We start from the raw sequence: 18324 nt of genomic DNA, 5'->3' as shown, positions 1-18324 counted from the left end.
GCACTGCCACCGCCATGTTAATGGTGACATATGGAGCATCAGAGTAAAGTAAAGGACAAGCAGAGTCCTGTTGGCCAAGCTCAACCACTTCCCCCATTTTTTAGGTTCTTAAGATCATAAAGGGCCTTAGTTGTAAAATAAATCTTAGATTGTCTTGTCATGCTAAGATTAAGCACATTCATCTTCCCTAGAACACCCTGATGTCAGATGACTGGATTGTCCACTTGGACCTAAAGGACACCTACTTCTACAGTGCCTTCACAATTCTTCAAATTACGGTGGACCAGTCAAAGGTGGCAGTCCTCTGTCTCCCCTTCAGACTGTTCTCTGCTTCTTGGTGTTCCACTATCATTATTCAGAGTGTAGTAAGGTTTCTAAGAACCCAGGTGCTTTCCTGATAATTTTCTTAGAAAAGATTAAAGCCCCAAAACGCTTCATCTCTTCCTTGCCCATAACATTAACCTCTTGAGCTCTCCTAAATTCATCCCTTGCATGCCATCTTAAATGATGAATTCCTGGAGTTTGTAATGGGCATTCAAACTTGCCTCTTGAAACTTCCAAGGAACAAACTAAATTGCATCAAGAGAGTTCTACCTGGTCCTATTTCAACTATTTCTGCTTCTGTTGGAACTAACAAAAATGCAGGCCTTCTCTCGTCTTGCATTCAGAAAATGCTCCCACCTCCGTAACGATTCATGACCGTTCAAATATAGAAGGCCTCCATCTTCTGAGAGGCCTCTTCCAAGTTGCCAGACCCGTTTGGTTGAGAAATCTCTGGAGGAGTTAAGTTACTGGTTACCCAGGTTTTAGACATGGAATGCAAAGGCCATTTTTGATTAAGCATTAGACCTGATCATCGAGCCCTGGGGGCAGTGTAATAGACCTCATCTGGTCTCTGGTCTCTATATAGCAAACTTCAAAGAATACGTTTTAGGCAGATGATCCTCAACGCAGGGCAAAGAGTGGACTTACTTAATTAATAACTATCACTCCCAGACCATTTTATATAACAGGTTAATGTTCTTTCCTAATCAATGCATGTCTCAGATCAGTACATTTTAAAAATGGCACCCGCGTGTGCTGCAGATCAGAGCTTATAAATTCTCCCTACTTCCACGGACAGAGTAATTTCACAGTCATGCGCACATACACTCATCATACGCTGGTGGGGCCCATTACACCAACATTCATTCTATTACTCTATCCACACTGAATATAAGAAAGAACTCTTTAATCAATCTGCACCTAATTTGAGGTCAATGCAACCTAATTGAATTATCTTGAGTCTTGATAAAAACAATTCAAACACATTTGAGATTTCAATAACATGACAAAGAAATAACCACCCGACACTGTGATTCAAACAAGAATTATTTAGCTAAATTAATTCATATGAAAAGTCATTCAATTGCAAGATCATTATTCTCATATTTACCTATTCTGGCAAAATGTCGTTCTCTAAGTCAGGACAGGTCTCTCAGCAAAGAATTAAAGTCTCTCGAGCTGTAATGTAGAGTCACCGTCCTCTCAGTCAGCATCGGTCTTCTGAGCATAAGTTCAGGAAGAAGTGGCCTCAAACCCTCTCTAGTCTAGTAATATTTATACTAAAATTTACATACTAAAAGTTACAAACAAATTGTAAAACGTCCGTTGAGCAGGAAAGGATGTTAGCTTGCAACATTAGAAAAATCTCCGCTCTCGGATATCTCGAAATTCAAAACAAGGAAATAGGAAGTCCAAAACTAATTTGTAACATCCATGGATGCTCTTCTCCGGAATTGTATCACTCGCAGTGAAGCGACCACAAGTTTATCAAAATGTTAATTTGTGACAAATGTTCTCTACCAAGGATAACTGGCGGTCATCCCAGAGTTGTCATCTTTTTCATAACTTTTAGTTCAGGCAGAGGCCGAGGTCACAATCAGCGAGGCCTCTCTTCATGTTTCATCTACTCAAATGCAGGCTGTAGATGTCGGCCATTTTCTTAGGAGGCCACAATGGACAACTTAATTAAAAAGAAACACAAAACAACGTTACTACATTGTATTGATTATACAGTGTTAATTCCCACTAATACCCTTATGTGTATGTATTTATCTAGCCATTTGTGACATAATGAAGCATTAAAGCATATTATTTTAAAGCGCAATCACATAACAAATATCACATAAGCCACACTTATTTAATTAATTTGCTCAACAACTTAGTTCACTTATTAATTTAGCCATGCAATTGCATTCCCACGTATAGTTCTTTCCATTAGTAAGGTTGGTTAATAAAAAACTCGACAAAACTTAGTACTTAATAATTAATCATTAGTAATTTTAATTGTGACATACAAAAATATAAGCTGATGTTTGGGTTTAAATAGAAAACCCTGCTCCAGCACGTGCACTGGTGTGATGTCCCAAGTACAAGCATTTATCATGGCAAATGCATGCACATACTAAATAACACGGCCTCCAGTAGTGACTTGGCATTGTGCTTTTATTTCTTTCTTTCCTTTTTTCAGTTTTGCTTTGTTGCACAGCATTGGCAAAAATGCTTTTCTTATTGATGCTCTACAGCGTTGCCTAAAGGTATTGGCTAAGCCAATAGGTCCCAAAGCCAAGACCTCTTGGCTTTCCCAATGCTTAATTGCATATAGGACTTCATGACCCTGATCTACTGATCTGACCTGAATACCTCGAGCTGAGTATGAATGCCGTTGCTTCTGGATGACTCTCGTGAATGCCCCTTCAGCTACTCTTGATTCATCCAACAACAATTTACAAGCCCTCACCTTCACATTGGTTTTACAACATCTTTTCCTAAAATATAGATGAAGAGGTGTTGCATTAAACCTGCTCCCACAACCCCATTACCTATCCCCAATTAAATACCCAAAAGACCGTCAATTTCAATAAGATTCAACTCTCTACAGAAACAGCATTATTCAGTCTATAAAATGTTTTATTTATTTTTCATATGACTATACAACTCATAGGCCACTTCAAGCCTCACTCCTTCGTGGCATGTCTGCCTTTACTGCCATTGACAACACCTTGATTGACATGGAAGCTACCTCTCTTCAATGTGCACGGTATATACCAGAACCCATTCCAGCCCTCGCTGCGATTCTGCTCTTTACAAGTATACAATTCCACATCTATGTATTTTAATGTGTGCCTGGAACTGCTGGATACCTTTAGACTTACAGCCCTTCAACACACACAGATTGTCCTCTCCATTTTCTTCCCCTCTCTAAGAATCATTAACAATCGATTTTACCCTTGCCCTCCTCTTTTAAAGTCTTTTTGGTAATGCTTAGGAGACAAAAATGTGTGAGGGTTAAGGCATTTGCGATGTCTTGAAAGGAAAGCTTTGGGTCAGAATGACCCACTGGTTCCTAGTATGTCGGGCAGGAGTAGGAAGAGGGCCGGAGGTGTTGGCCACCATTCTGTGATCCAAAGAGTAGGGCTGCCAAAGATAAAGACCTCTATTTTGTTAGCATTTCGAAGAGAATTTATTATCATTCAGAGAGCAACTTCTTTGAAGCAGACCGTGCATTTTTTAGTAAAATGGAAATTGTCAGACTAAAAGAAAGCTGGATGCCATCTGCATATGAATACAATTTTAGTGTAAAACAATCCATCAGATCTGCAAGAGGTGCAACAAATAGATTGAAAGTGTGGGACTGAGAGCCTGTCCCTGTGGCACCCCGAAGATATAGACTTTGCAGAGGAACAAGGAGACTGCTTGAGAACGTTTTCTGAGAAAGGAAGTGAACCACCTGTAAACAGTATCCTTGACACCAACTGCAGCCATCCCAGCAAGCAGGATGGCATGGAAATGGTGTCCACAGTGTCTGACAAGTCAAGTGGAACCAAGACCCCCACACCACTTTCATCCATAATTAAACAGATATCATTCAAGGCTTCTGCAAGGACCGTTTAGTACTTACATTTTTGCAAAACCATGATGAAATGAAATTTTGTACAGCACACTGCTGCCCCAGCGACAGGGCGTCCTGGCACTTGTACTCATACCACTGTGGAACCCTTCCTGGCTTTCCCTGTGAAAGGTCCACTCCTGGGCACCCCCAAAGTGAAGCCAGGCATCCCCAGCGCTGTTGGGGCCGTTGTGGAGATTAAGTAAGCTATTGCCCAGAGTTGCAGAGTGGGACCCATGATTAGAGTTGGCACTGAGGCGAGAGTAATCAGGTCCGAGGAAATTGAGCCCAAGTCCCACCGAGGCGGGAATTGAACCCTGGTCCCGGGCCAGATCTCTGCATCAGGGTATGCCGCTCTAACCATTGAGCCACACTTCTCCACAATAATGGTGCTTTTCAAATTGCTGATTCACTACTGATTTGGTTAGTTTAGCAAATAGGAGCAAAGAAATGGGCCTATAATTCAAGAGAGCATAAGGGTCAGCCTTCAGTTTATCTATTAATGAAGTAACAAGTGCTGCTTTCCAGGACAAATTTACCATCCCTGAAAGGAGTGAGGAAATACACAGGATGGTCAGAGTGATATTTACTTGCCACTTTCTTCAGATGTTGCATGGGACAGGAATCAAGGGGTGAAGCAGAGGAGACCAGTTTCTTCATTAGTTCAAAAGAGGTCTAGGAAATCAAATACAAACAAAGGGCTTGATTTAGAATTCAGCAGACGAGATTTGCGGCAAGTCAAATTTGGAGCTGTTTAATAGCCCAGTGGGCATCTCTTGCATTGGCAGAAGCTAGCATCATTGGGGCTCCTGTCAATGCATTGAAAGTTTGATGAATGGCTCCTTCAACATGATGAACCATAAAACAATCATTCAATTTTGTTTATTTTCAAAAACAAAACTCCAAGGCGGAATTTCCTTTTTGAAAATAGAAAAAGCAGTGACCCCTTCACCATGGACGATTTCTCTGATGGCCTGGGTATCAATTACACGTTTTCACTGCCCCTCTGGTGACAGATGGTGAAATCTAGCCATTTGACCAACCACTCTAAATCAAGCAGGTGATCAAATGAGCAAACCTCCGACAGCCCTTCCTCTGTTGTACCATTGAAGGTGTATATTTGTCAAAAATCAAAAGAGGGAAGGAAGAGCAAAATGGTTTTATGAGGTCCTGAACCCAAGCTCCTCCCTGGGAAAATCCAATGAATCTCAAGATAGGGTTAGTTCCTCCTTAGCCAGAGGGGGTCCCTAAAAGTGGACAATTGTGGCTAATAGTCCTATCGTAGGAAGACCTGTAAGTCAGATCTTGGAGCCCTCACACACCTGGTAGGGTGTAATGCTTCATCATTGGGCGCTCCTCATCAGGCCGGCGCTTCAAATGCCTGACGGGCCTGGGGGTTCTTTGACGGAGATCTTTTTGATCTGAGGATGCCATATAGGTGAATGCAAGTGAGGGGGCTACCTTACAGTGTAACCAGTGAAGGGTGTGAGCGGTGATTAAATCAGGCTCTGGTATCAAAAGAACAACGTTTTGTAGGGGGTAGATACCATGTCTAGCTAAAAGCAGTGGAAAGGCGGAGGGTCCCGATCATTGTGAGGAGCCCTATTAGGCGGTCGGGACACATTGGTCTCACCTAACATCCTCCACCTTCCCTAAGGAACATTCTCCAACCTCCATTGAGGTGGAACAGTTGGCCTGTATTCCTGAACAGACAAGTCGGTCAACTTCATTAGGTCATCCCCTATTAGAGGGAGACCCGAACCCTCACTTCTGGTCCTGACGATGTGCCGCCCGACTTTGGGTCCTACAGGGCATGAAACATGTTGAAAACACCCCATTAGAAGCTATCCTGGTACTTGATGACCATATGATAGTACCACTGCTTTTAGCTAAGGAGGAACTAACCCTATCTCTAGATTCATGGTGTATATTCATCTCCACCAGTGACATACTTAAATTCTGCCCATGTATAAATAAGGCAGGTGGTACTTAAGTTTGGTGGAGAGAGTACTCTGTCACCTTTGTGACGGACTACCCTTCCTGCCAAACTCTATATTGGGCCCAAAGTGTCCAGGGGAATTGCAAAAGTAGTTTCTACCTGGTCAAAAGTTCCAATCAAACAGGCAATTATGTTTCTGAGAAAATCGGACAGATTGGTACAGAGTTCTTGAGTGGCCTCTATGTTGAATGCATCCATTATTGGTGATGCCACATTTCTAAGAAGGATAAACACTTTTAAAGTGGGATCTTTAGAACTGAGGATGTGATCCTGGAAATGTTTGCTCTTGGTAACTTGCCTTGTGTCTTATAGTGATAGAGTTATTTTTCATAGGACATTAGATGTGAGAAGTCATAGCTTTTTCTCAAATTCCTTTCTACTTTTTGTATACCAATTAGGCTACTTTAAGTGTCTCTGTGTACCAGGGAGTAGATGGTGTTTGGTGCCTATGTATGAAAGTGTTTTTATAGAATGAGAAAATCTAAGCATGTGGCTATACACTTGTTAACAGTTTCAGTGTTTCTTTTAGGGTCTGAAGTGGAGTAAATGGGGCCAGAGGTGTCTGGGCAAGTGGACTAATTCCCAAAAAATAATTTACCAGGGACTGATGGGAGGAAGATTGGACTTCAAACAGAGAACAAAAGAGATCAATTTATGGTCAGTCCACGACAATAATTCAGAATTTCAAATTGAATTATCAAGTGAGAAAAAAATACCAAATCAATGGTGTGTTGTGCTTTGTGTGTCTGGCCCATTAAATAAAGTAATTATAAGTTCATCGCAGCATAAATCTCAATTAGATTTTGAGTGTTAACATAAAACAAATCATCTACATGTAGATTACAATTTTCCAGAATGAGTAACTGATCTGTGGTTAAAAGGGATTTTGCTATGGTTTCAATCAAAGAGAAAATAAGGTCCCTCAGATGCCGGCCCTCACCTCTTCAACAGAGCCGGCACGTCCATCGCACCCGAACTCTGCCGCACCATCAACTGCTCCATCGAGTCATCACCTTCCCAGAAGACTAGAAGCATGCAGAGATCAAGACCCTGCTGAAGAAACCCTCTGCTGACCTGATGAACCTCAAGAACTACAGCTCTGTGCTCTCCTTCCCAGCCACAATCATTGAGAAAGCCATCAACACCCAACTCTCTGAGTTCATCGAAGCGAACCACATCATGGACCTCTTCCAATCGGGCGTCAGAAGCAACCACAGCACTGAGAATGCTCACCTCGCCACTACAGACGACATCTGCACCCTCCTCGACCAGGTGAAACTACTGACCTCATTCTTCTGGACCTCTCAGCTGCCTTCAACACCATCTCCCACCACACCCTCTGTGCCAGAGATTACGACGCCGGATTCAGTGACAAAGCACTAGAACTGATTCACTGCTTCCTCAGCTGCCGAACACAAAGAGTCAGACTTCACCGTTCCACTTGGAACTCACAGAAATCAGCTGCAGAGTGTCTCAGGAATTCTTCCTAAGCCCCACCCTCTTCAACATCTAAATGGCCCCGCTGGCAGCCATTGTCAGAAGCCACGGACTAAGCATCGTCTCCTATGCCGATGACACCCAGCTGATCCTCTCCCACACAGACTAACCTACAGCCGACAAGAGCAACTTCCACAACGGGACCTACAAGAAGACCTGCGAGGCAGGTGTGTAACTTTAGGATTGTGGCAGATCAGCCCTTGGTGGCTGCGACACTGTGAATAGCAGACTAGCTGCACTATTTATGCAGCATGAAGTTTTAAGGAAGCTGAAGTTACCCACATTTGTTGCTATTCTTCTCTGTGGGTCCTTGGCTACCTTACCTATTACATGCTATGTTGACCTTGCTCTTAGGATTACATTTAAAATTTGTCATAAAGTAGTGTTTTCCCTATTCTCTTCCCTTCTCATAAGAGTCCTGACCCAACACTTAATTCTAGGACTTACCAACTTCCCTCTTGTTTGGCTTAGTTTTACTGATGTAAGTGAGTATACTTGTGTGTTATCCTATCATTGTGAATAATAGAATAACCAATCCTAAAACCCTCTGTGTGCTCCCTCCAGTCAGTAAGGTCCTTTGGACCTGATTACGATATCGGGCGGACAGCTAGTACAATGCGACAGCACATGGTGCGGTTGCATATTTCCATTTTTCGGTGTGAGCTTGTGCTGACACCGTAAACCGGCCGTAGCACAAGTTCCCATTAAGAATTGGGAGTTCCTGTTAATCCCTGCACTGGGTGGCAGGCACCTCAGTGTGCCTGCCACACGGTACAGGGATTAACAGGAGGGCACCATAGGTGCCCCCTCGGCTCCTAACCAGAGGCTGTAGGAAGGAGAGACCCTGCTAGGGCCCCCCCAAGTCGCTTCCAGACAGGCTTTCCATGTCGGAAAGCCTGAAATGGAAAGCTTGTCGGAAACCGACATTGTAATCCCGACGGCAGAAACGCTGCCCTTAGGGATAACGGTGAGGCCTCCGACTGGCAGACGGCCTCCTTGAGCCTGTCGGAATGACCGTACTGTTTCACTTTCGATCGCCTGCATTGTAATGCAGCGGTCAGCAGTGAAACCTACGATGTGACTTGGAAAGCCTCCGACCTGCGGTAGGAGGCTTTCAGAGTAATGAGGCCCTTTTTGTCGTCTATCTGAACATGAATATTTGTGACAGCATAAAGTGCACAATATATTTTTGATTACACAACTATTACCATTCTTTTCCACGATATATGTACATTAGTAACGTCACAAAAATGTAACATAAGTACAAATTAAAACAGACTGAAGAAAAAAAGAAATAGCAGTGTTGGCATAATGATACTTTGCAACAGTGCTTGGTAGGAATATTTTCTACATTGCAAAAACAAAGGGGATGATGGACGGAGAGTTGAACATTGCAAGCCCTCACCCCCAGTCAACTGATCTGGCTTTAATCCATCATCATTCTTTAGCTCACTCCGCCACCCCAGTTCAGACATGGCCATATGCAAATCAGTCTGATCCTGTGCCTCATGGGAACAGTCCAGCCCGAACTACCAAACCATGTCTTCCCTGGATCGGAAATAAGCATCCTGGGGCCGGTTTATGGCTAATCAGCCGTCATCAGCCAGGCTAGCTTGAATCCGGCGGCAAAGTGAGCAAGGGACCCACGTCTGGCCATGTCTGAACTGGGGTGACGGAGTGAGCTAAAGAAAGATGATGGATTAAACCAAGATCAGTGGACTGGGGGTGAGTGCTTGCAATGTTCAACACTCCGTTCATCAACCCCTTTGGCTTTGCATTATATTCTACATTCCCTTAATGTGGATTCAAAAATTACCATCTTTTATGGTCCTGTGTATTTCTATGCGGTTGAAGTAGACTCCTATTAAATAAATATATTGGGATTGATTTGTATAAATCTTGTTCCTTTATTCCAACAATTTGAAATTTAAATTAATTAAGGCAAACAAAATGTCATTTTAAGTCTGCTACTCATCTGAGCAAGGGGTCTTGCAGGAGTAAGGTAGCAGGCTCTCTCTTAGTGTTTGTCTATTTTCTTGCCTTAGCCATTTGGTTCCTGCAACCTGTTTCTGATCACATGACTGGGTGTACTTTGCAGTGGACTTTGTGTATTCCTCCTAGACAGCCACCCACAATGGGAGCTTAGGTGGGACTGGATTGGACATCACTGGCATGATGGGAGGGAGGCACTGGCCTCAGCCTGAATACATGAATAGGCTGTGTCCTGTTTCCACACAAAGTGCCTGAAGACCCTGCATTGTCACTTCAGCCAGCTTGGAGCTAGGGGAGGGGAGGTAGGGAATTTCCTGCACTTCAAAGACACTGTCTAGAAGCTTCTCCCACCTTCCAGAACCAGGGCACCAGGGTATAAAAAGGGGGCTCACAAACTATTGCCGCTATGAGAAGAGAAGTTCTCAAGGACCGAAAGGGCAGAGAGGGGCTCCTAGTGGGGATACGTCCTCCTGAATCAAGTACAGTTACACAAGTATCCACACCGTGCAGCAGAGGAGATGCGTCAGTGCCACTGGATCCACAGAGGCTGACAAAACACCTTAGGTCCACTTCTAAAGGTCTAGGACTGGGATGGCACCACTTGGCAGGGTAGACTCACAGATGGCAGAGTTCATGTGCAAGGTTGTTGGAAGCCTGTTATTTCCTTGAGGCTTCAGATCAGAAGGCCAGCCAACTAGCCCTTGGAGTCACTCTGGGTTATAGGTGCAAGAGATGCATGTCCAGTCATTTTCACCCAGACAAGAGGGCAGCAGGAAGCAGGTCAGCACAGCAGGACTGCAGTTCCTTCAGAGTAGCATTCAAAAAGTCCTTTTAGCAGCACAACAGTCCTTCTTTCTTACAGAGTATTCACAGTATTGGTTTCTGAGGCCCCCTGTTTATAGTTTCAACACAAGTATCCCACTTAGATTAGAGACAGTTGGGCATTAATCAAAACCTCCCAGGGGGCCAACCACTCAAGTGTGGGAAAGGAAGCAATGCATTTTTGTTAAATAACCCTTACACACTCTAGTAGTGTCAGGCTTCATCATCGGGTTCACCATGTCACCTAAAGGTCAGAGTGGGCTCAACCATGTTTTAGGGAGCACTTAAGAGAATATGGCCAGGGCGTTTAAAGATTAAAAATTCTCCTGCTGCTCCAGGTAACCCTTTACTCGCGGCACAGTAGGGGATATTAAAAAATGAAAAATGGGGGGGTCGCAAGGAGGTAATGGTCCTATGACACTGGTGCCGACATGTTTCAGTATTCAACAAATGGGCCATAAGGGTCCTGGACTTTCTTCAGGACAAATTTATTTTTCCTCCTTGGTTTTATTTATCTAGGAATCTCCTATTTTTTAGTTGTAGAGGGCAGAAAGCTGCACTGATACGAAAATGAAAGTAGATCACGTATCACTCATCCTGTTCTGTAATGTTTCATATCCATCTGTAAGAGAAACATATATGGGAATTGTTAGGCACATCCTTGTCCCATCCACACTACAACTCTGTCACCCATATTTGCCATTCAGGATGGGTGCTACAGTGCAAGTAAACTCTGAGGTTATCACAAGCATAACTATGCTTTAAGGGTATCACACTCACCTAAAGCGTGAATTTGAATGGGGTTGTGATGCCAGTTTCATCCAACCACCCGACCCATGAAATGAGTGTAATTATATACACCTATGCGTCACATTCAACACGCACCCCACCAGTCACAACAAGAGTGCTGCTTCCATACTGCCCGTGATTCTCTCTATCTTAAAATCATTCATATCATAATGATCATCTTACCCCAATGTGGAGGTATTAAAGTATCTCAAGAGACTGTGGCTTTGAGGGGGTAGCCTTGTAGTCAGACTCTAAAATACGAGTCCAAAGTGAGAGGTGAGACAAAATCCAAAAGTCACTCACTGCGTTAGAAGTTGTCGTAATATTGTTTTTTGCAAACGTACCATGCTTGTAGTTCAATTCACATCCATGCTATTTCACGCCAAATACTCACTTTCTCAAAGGTCCTGCCACGCTGCCTCACCTATTTGGTCTATGTCTCCTGGCATTTGCCAAGCACGGTGCCGGAGACCGTCTTTTACCTGTCATTCTCAGAACGTATCCAGGTGGCAAGCGGCCATGGCACCACCCCGCGCTCGGGGTTGACGTCAGTATAGCAAGTCCCAAGACAGACTACAGATCACGTGCGGCATCATGGGGATTGTAGTTAGTAAACCTCCTGTCATGTCGTATATTGCACTAAATTGAATCCCAACATAGTATGCGCAGGCATGAGCGGCATCCAGGGGATTAGCTAAATATATATCCCCAGTCGTGGTTATTTGATGCCCACTAGAAAGGAATTACCGAGACGATAATTTCCATTATTCATTTCCACCTATATTTTAAATAATAATAATAATGCACAGGCGCCTTGCAGAAAATGGGGATTGTAGAAGGTGAATCCCCTGTCATATTGTGTATTACACTGAATTAAATCACAACATAGTGTGCCAAGACGTGGGCGGTATCAAGGAGGTTAGATATATACCCTTGGTCATAGTTATCTAATTTCCACTACCAAGCAATTATAAAAACGATAATTTTATTGATTCCAGCAAGAATGGCACGTACTGGGCACATCATGTATATGGACACCAACTGAAACCACTAATGAATAAGGAAGAAACACTCTTGGGTCCTGCAAGATGCATAGGGGCACCACGAGATGTCCTCATGAGATGGGTATGCACCCCCATCAGGTATTTCTTCTGCGGCAGGGTTTAACATGGATTCCTCCTGTTCACCCTGATTGCCCCAAATTTTATTCTATGGCACGGGGAACACCACACATATGTTTAATAGGTTACCCAGACATAATGCGACTATACTAATACACGATTGAGGCTTTCCATCTTTATGTTATGATAATATCCCTGTGCATCATTATTAAAAAATATAGGCAAGAATGAACACTATGGCACAATATGCTGGGAACAATAAAATTAATGTTTCTATAATTGCTTGGCAGTGGAAATTAGATAACCACGACTGGGGATATATATCTAACACCCTTGATACCGCCCACGTCTTGGCACACTATGTTGTGGTTTAATGGGGAGAGGAGTTGGCCTAACGGCTAGGGCGGTCGACCTCGAATCTGGGGAACTGGGTTTGAGTCTCAGCAATGACACTGAACATCCTGTGATTCTGGGCTAATCACTTAATCTCCCTGTGCCTAAAAAAATGAATGTGTGTCCTCATGTAACGCAACTGGTGCTATGTAAAGTGCTCTGATACCCGATTCAGGTCAAGTTCACGCTATATAAAACCCTGTAAAAATAAATAAATACATGATATGACAGGGGATTCACCTACTACAATCCCCATTCCCAACGAGACCACTGTGCATTATTATTATTATTTAAAATATAGGCGGAAATGAATAATGGAAATTATCGTCTCTGTTACTCCTTTCTAGTGAAAATCAAATAACCACGTCCGGGGATATATATTTATCTAATCCCCTGGTTGCCGCCCATACCTGGGCACACTATGTTGGGATTCAATTTAGTGCAATACACGACATGACAGGGGGTTTACCAACTACAATCCCCATGATGCCGCCCGTGATCTGTAGTCTGTCTTGGGACTCGCTATACTGACATCATCCCCGAGTGTGGGGGGCGGAGCTATGTCCGCTTGCCACCCGTTTACGCTCTAAGAATGAAAGGTAAAAACCGGTCTCCGGCACAGCGCTTGGCAAATGCCGGGAGACGTGGACCAAATAGGTGAGGCAGTGGGGTAGGACCTTTGAGGAAGTGAGTATTTTACGTGAAATAGCATGGAGGTGAATTGAACTACAAGCATGGTACGTTTGCTAAAAACGATATTACGACAACTTCTAACGCAGCGAGTGTCTTTCTAATTTTGTCTCCGCTCTCACTTCGGAATCGTATTTTAGAGTTTGACTACAAGGCTACCCCCCTCAATGCCACAGTCTCTTGAGATACTTTAATACCTCCACATTGGGGTAAGATGATCATTATGATATGAATGATTTTGAGATACAGAGAATCACGGGCAGTATGGAAGCAGCAATCTTGTTGTGAGTGGTGGTGTGCGTGGTGAATGTGATGCAAAGGTGTATATAATTACACTCATTTCATGGGTCGATTGTTTAATGTAACTGGCATCGCCACCCCATATGAATTAACGCTTTAGGTGAGTGTGATGCCCTTAAAGCATGGTTATGATTGCGATAACCTCAGAGTTTACTCACACTGTAGCACCCAACCCAAATGGCAAGTATGGGTGTCAGAGGTGTAGCGTGGATGGGACAAGGATGCACCTAACAATTCCCATATATGTTTCTCTTACAGATGGATAAGAAACATTACAGAACAGGATGAGATATGTGATCTACTTTCCTTTTCATATGAGTGCAGGTTTCTGCCCTCTACAACAAAACAAGCATTGGCAATGTAATAGGTCTTGCATTTGCAAGACTTTGAGCTACTGGCATTGTAAATGACAAACCTTTATCTATGTGTGGGTTTTGAAAACATATAAATAAAAGGCATTGTCATTTACAATGCCAATAGCTTAAAATTTTGCAAATGCGAGACCTATTGCATTGCAAATGCTTGTTAGTTTTAATGATCTGCGAAGGAGGCCTGCTGCTCAACACAATGATTACTTCTATCGTCGACTGAATAGGGCTGCGGCTGTGCAGTATGCTGGGCGGGCCGTGGGCAAAAACACTGCTCATTGGGCCACTCCGTGTACACACTTGACGATTCGCCTAGCTGGGGCGAATTTGCAACCCTTCACCATTGACTAACTTACACCGAGGCAGGGGCCCAGGCAGTTCTGTCAGTACTGTGTGGCTCACAAATAAGGCGGGCAGCTGGGCCGCGGCAAGCAGTGGCATCCAATTTGAAATATTTTAAACACACGCAGTCACATGAGATATGAGCTCTTCACCGGGGAGACTGGGACCTGTGTCAGAACTTAGTAAGTAAAGTGCAGTGCAACCAATTATCAATATTTCGTGTAGAGTGTAGACCCGGCCCTGAAAAATAAGTGTCGGTGCTAAGCACCGGCACAAATTAAGCACTCAGGGATGGAGAGGTGACAGGCATTGGCCGCGAAGGGGAGCGAGGGGACCGTGTGAGGAAGAAAGGCTGACAGCGGTGATAGGGGGAGAAATGGTGACAGCATGGAAATGAATTAAGGAGGAAGTATGTGCTCTGTTGGAACTAACATAAATGCAGGCCTTCTCTCCTCTTGCATTCAGAAAATGCTCCCACCTCCGTAACGATTCATGACCGTTCAAATATAGAAGGCCTCCATCTTCTGAGAGGCCTCTTCCAAGTTGCCAGACCCGTTTGGTTGAGAAATCTCTGGAGGAGTTAAGTTACTGGTTACCCAGGTTTTAGACATGGAATGCAAAGGCCATTTTTGATTAAGCATTAGACCTGATCATCGAGCCCTGGGGGCAGTGTAATAGACCTCATCTGGTCTCTGGTCTCTATATAGCAAACTTCAAAGAATACGTTTTAGGCAGATGATCCTCAACGCAGGGCAAAGAGTGGACTTACTTAATTAATAACTATCACTCCCAGACCATTTTATATAACAGGTTAATGTTCTTTCCTAATCAATGCATGTCTCAGATCAGTACATTTTAAAAATGGCACCCGCGTGTGCTGCAGATCAGAGCTTATAAATTCTCCCTACTTCCACGGACAGAGTAATTTCACAGTCATGCGCACATACACTCATCATACGCTGGTGGGGCCCATTACACCAACATTCATTCTATTACTCTATCCACACTGAATATAAGAAAGAACTCTTTAATCAATCTGCACCTAATTTGAGGTCAATGCAACCTAATTGAATTATCTTGAGTCTTGATAAAAACAATTCAAACACATTTGAGATTTCAATAACATGACAAAGAAATAACCACCCGACACTGTGATTCAAACAAGAATTATTTAGCTAAATTAATTCATATGAAAAGTCATTCAATTGCAAGATCATTATTCTCATATTTACCTATTCTGGCTAAATGTCGTTCTCTAAGTCAGGACAGGTCTCTCAGCAAAGAATTAAAGTCTCTCGAGCTGTAATGTAGAGTCACCGTCCTCTCAGTCAGCATCGGTCTAAGTTCAGGAAGAAGTGGCCTCAAACCCTCTCTAGTCTAGTAATATTTATACTAAAATTTACATACTAAAAGTTACAAACAAATTCTAAAACGTCCGTTGAGCAGGAAAGGATGTTAGCTTGCAACATTAGAAAAATCTCCGCTCTCGGATATCTCGAAATTCAAAACAAGGAAATAGGAAGTCCAAAACTAATTTGTAACATCCATGGATGCTCTTCTCCGGAATTGTATCACTCGCAGTGAAGCGACCACAAGTTTATCAAAATGTTAATTTGTGACAAATGTTCTCTACCAAGGATAACTGGCGATCATCCCAGAGTTGTCATCTTTTTCATAACTTTTAGTTCAGGCAGAGGCCGAGGTCACAATCAGCGAGGCCTCTCTTCATGTTTCATCTACTCAAATGCAGGCTGTAGATGTCGGCCATTTTCTTAGCAGGCCACAATGGACGACTTAATTAAAAAGAAACACAAAACAACGTTACTACATTGTATTGATTATACAGTGTTAATTCCCACTAATGTGTATGTATTTATCTAGCCATTTGCGACATAATGAAGCATTAAAGCATATTATTTTAAAGCGCAATCACATAACAAATATCACATAAGCCACACTTATTTAATTAATTTGCTCAACAACTTAGTTCACTTATTAATTTAGCCATGCAATTGCATTCCCACGTATAGTTCTTTCCATTAGTAAGGTTGGTTAATAAAAAACTCGACAAAACTTAGTACTTAATAATTAATCATTAGTAATTTTAATTGTGACATACAAAAATATAAGCTGATGTTTGGGTTTAAATAGAAAACCCTGCTCCAGCACGTGCACTGGTGTGATGTCCCAAGTACAAGCATTTATCATGGCAAATGCATGCACATACTAAATAACACGGCCTCCAGTAGTGACTTGGCATTGCGCTTTTATTTCTTTCTTTCCTTTTTTCAGTTTTGCTTTGTTGCACAGCATTGGCAAAAATGCTTTTCTTATTGATGCTCTACAGCGTTGCCTAAAGGTATTGGCTAAGCCAATAGGTCCCAAAGCCAAGACCTCTTGGCTTTCCCAATGCTTAATTGCATATAGGACTTCATGACCCTGATCTACTGATCTGACCTGAATACCTCGAGCTGAGTATGAATGCCGTTGCTTCTGGATGACTCTGGTGAATGCCCCTTCAGCTACTCTTGATTCATCCAACAACAATTTACAAGCCCTCACCTTCACATTGGTTTTACAACATCTTTTCCTAAAATATAGATGAAGAGGTGTTGCATTAAACCTGCTCCCACAACCCCATTACCTATCCCCAAGTAAATACCCAAAAGACCGTCAATTTCAATAAGATTCAACTCTCTACAGAAACAGCATTATTCAGTCTATAACATGTTTTATTTATTTTTCATAAGACTATCCAACTCATAGACCACTTCAAGCCTCACTCCTTCGTGGCATGTCTGCCTTTACTGCCATTAACAAAACCTTGATTGACATGGAAGCTACCTCTCTTCAATTTGCACGGTATATATCAGAACCCATTCCAGCCCTCGCTGCGATTCTGCTCTTTACAAGTATACAATTCCACATCTATGTATTTTAATGTGTGGCTGGAACTGCTGGATACCTTTAGACTTACAGTCCTTCAACACACACAGATTGTCCTCTCCATTTTCTTCCCCTCTCTAAGAATCATTAACAATCGATTTTACCCTTGCCCTCCTCTTTTAAAGTCTTTTTGGTAATGCTTAGGAGACAAAAACGTGTGAGGGTTAAGGCATTTGCGATGTCTTGAAAGGAAAGCTTTGGGTCAGAATGACCCACTGGTTCCTAGTATGTCGGGCAGGAGTAGGAAGAGGGCCGGAGGTGTTGGCCACCATTCTGTGATCCAAAGAGTAGGGCTGCCAAAGATAAAGACCTCTATTTTGTTAGCATTTCGAAGAGAATTTATTTTCATTCAGAAAGCAACTTATTTGAAGCAGACCGTGCATTTTTTTTTAGAAAAATGGAAATTGTCAGACTAAAAGAAATCTGGATGCCATCTGCATATGAATACAATTTCAGTGTAAAACAATCCATCAGATCTGCAAGAGGTGCAACAAATAGATTGAAAGTGTGGGACTGAGAGCCTGTCCCTGTGGCACCCCGAAGATATAGACTTTGCAGAGGAACAAGGAGACTGCTTGAGAACGTTTTCTGAGAAAGGAAGTGAACCACCTGTAAACAGTATCCTTGACTCCAACTGCAGCCATCCCAGCAAGAAGGATGGCATGGAAATGGTGTCCACAGTGTCTGACAAGTCAAGTGGAACCAAGACCCCCACACCACTTTCATCCATAATTAAACAGATATCATTCAAGGCTTCTGCAAGGACCGTTTAGTACTTACATTTTTGCAAAACCATGATAATGGTGCTTTTCAAATTGCTGATTCACTACTGATTTGGTTAGTTTAGCAAATAGGAGCAAATAAATGGGCCTATAATTCGAGAGAGCATAAGGGTCAGCCTTCAGTTTATCTATTAATGAAGTAACAAGTGCTGCTTTCCAGGACACATTTACCATCCCTGAAAGGAGTGAGGAAATACATAGGATGGTCAGAGTGATATTTACTTGCCACTTTCTTCAGATGTTGCATGGGGCAGATATCAAGGGGTGTAGCAGAGGAGACCAGTTTCTTCATTAGTTCAAAAGAGGTCTAGGAAATCAAATACAAACAAAGGGCTTGATTTAGAATTCAGCA

Source organism: Triturus cristatus, chromosome 4_1 (assembly GCF_964204655.1).
Source record: "Triturus cristatus chromosome 4_1, aTriCri1.1, whole genome shotgun sequence".
Lineage (NCBI taxonomy): Eukaryota > Metazoa > Chordata > Amphibia > Caudata > Salamandridae > Triturus > Triturus cristatus.
Note: the sequence above shows the minus strand (reverse complement) of the source record.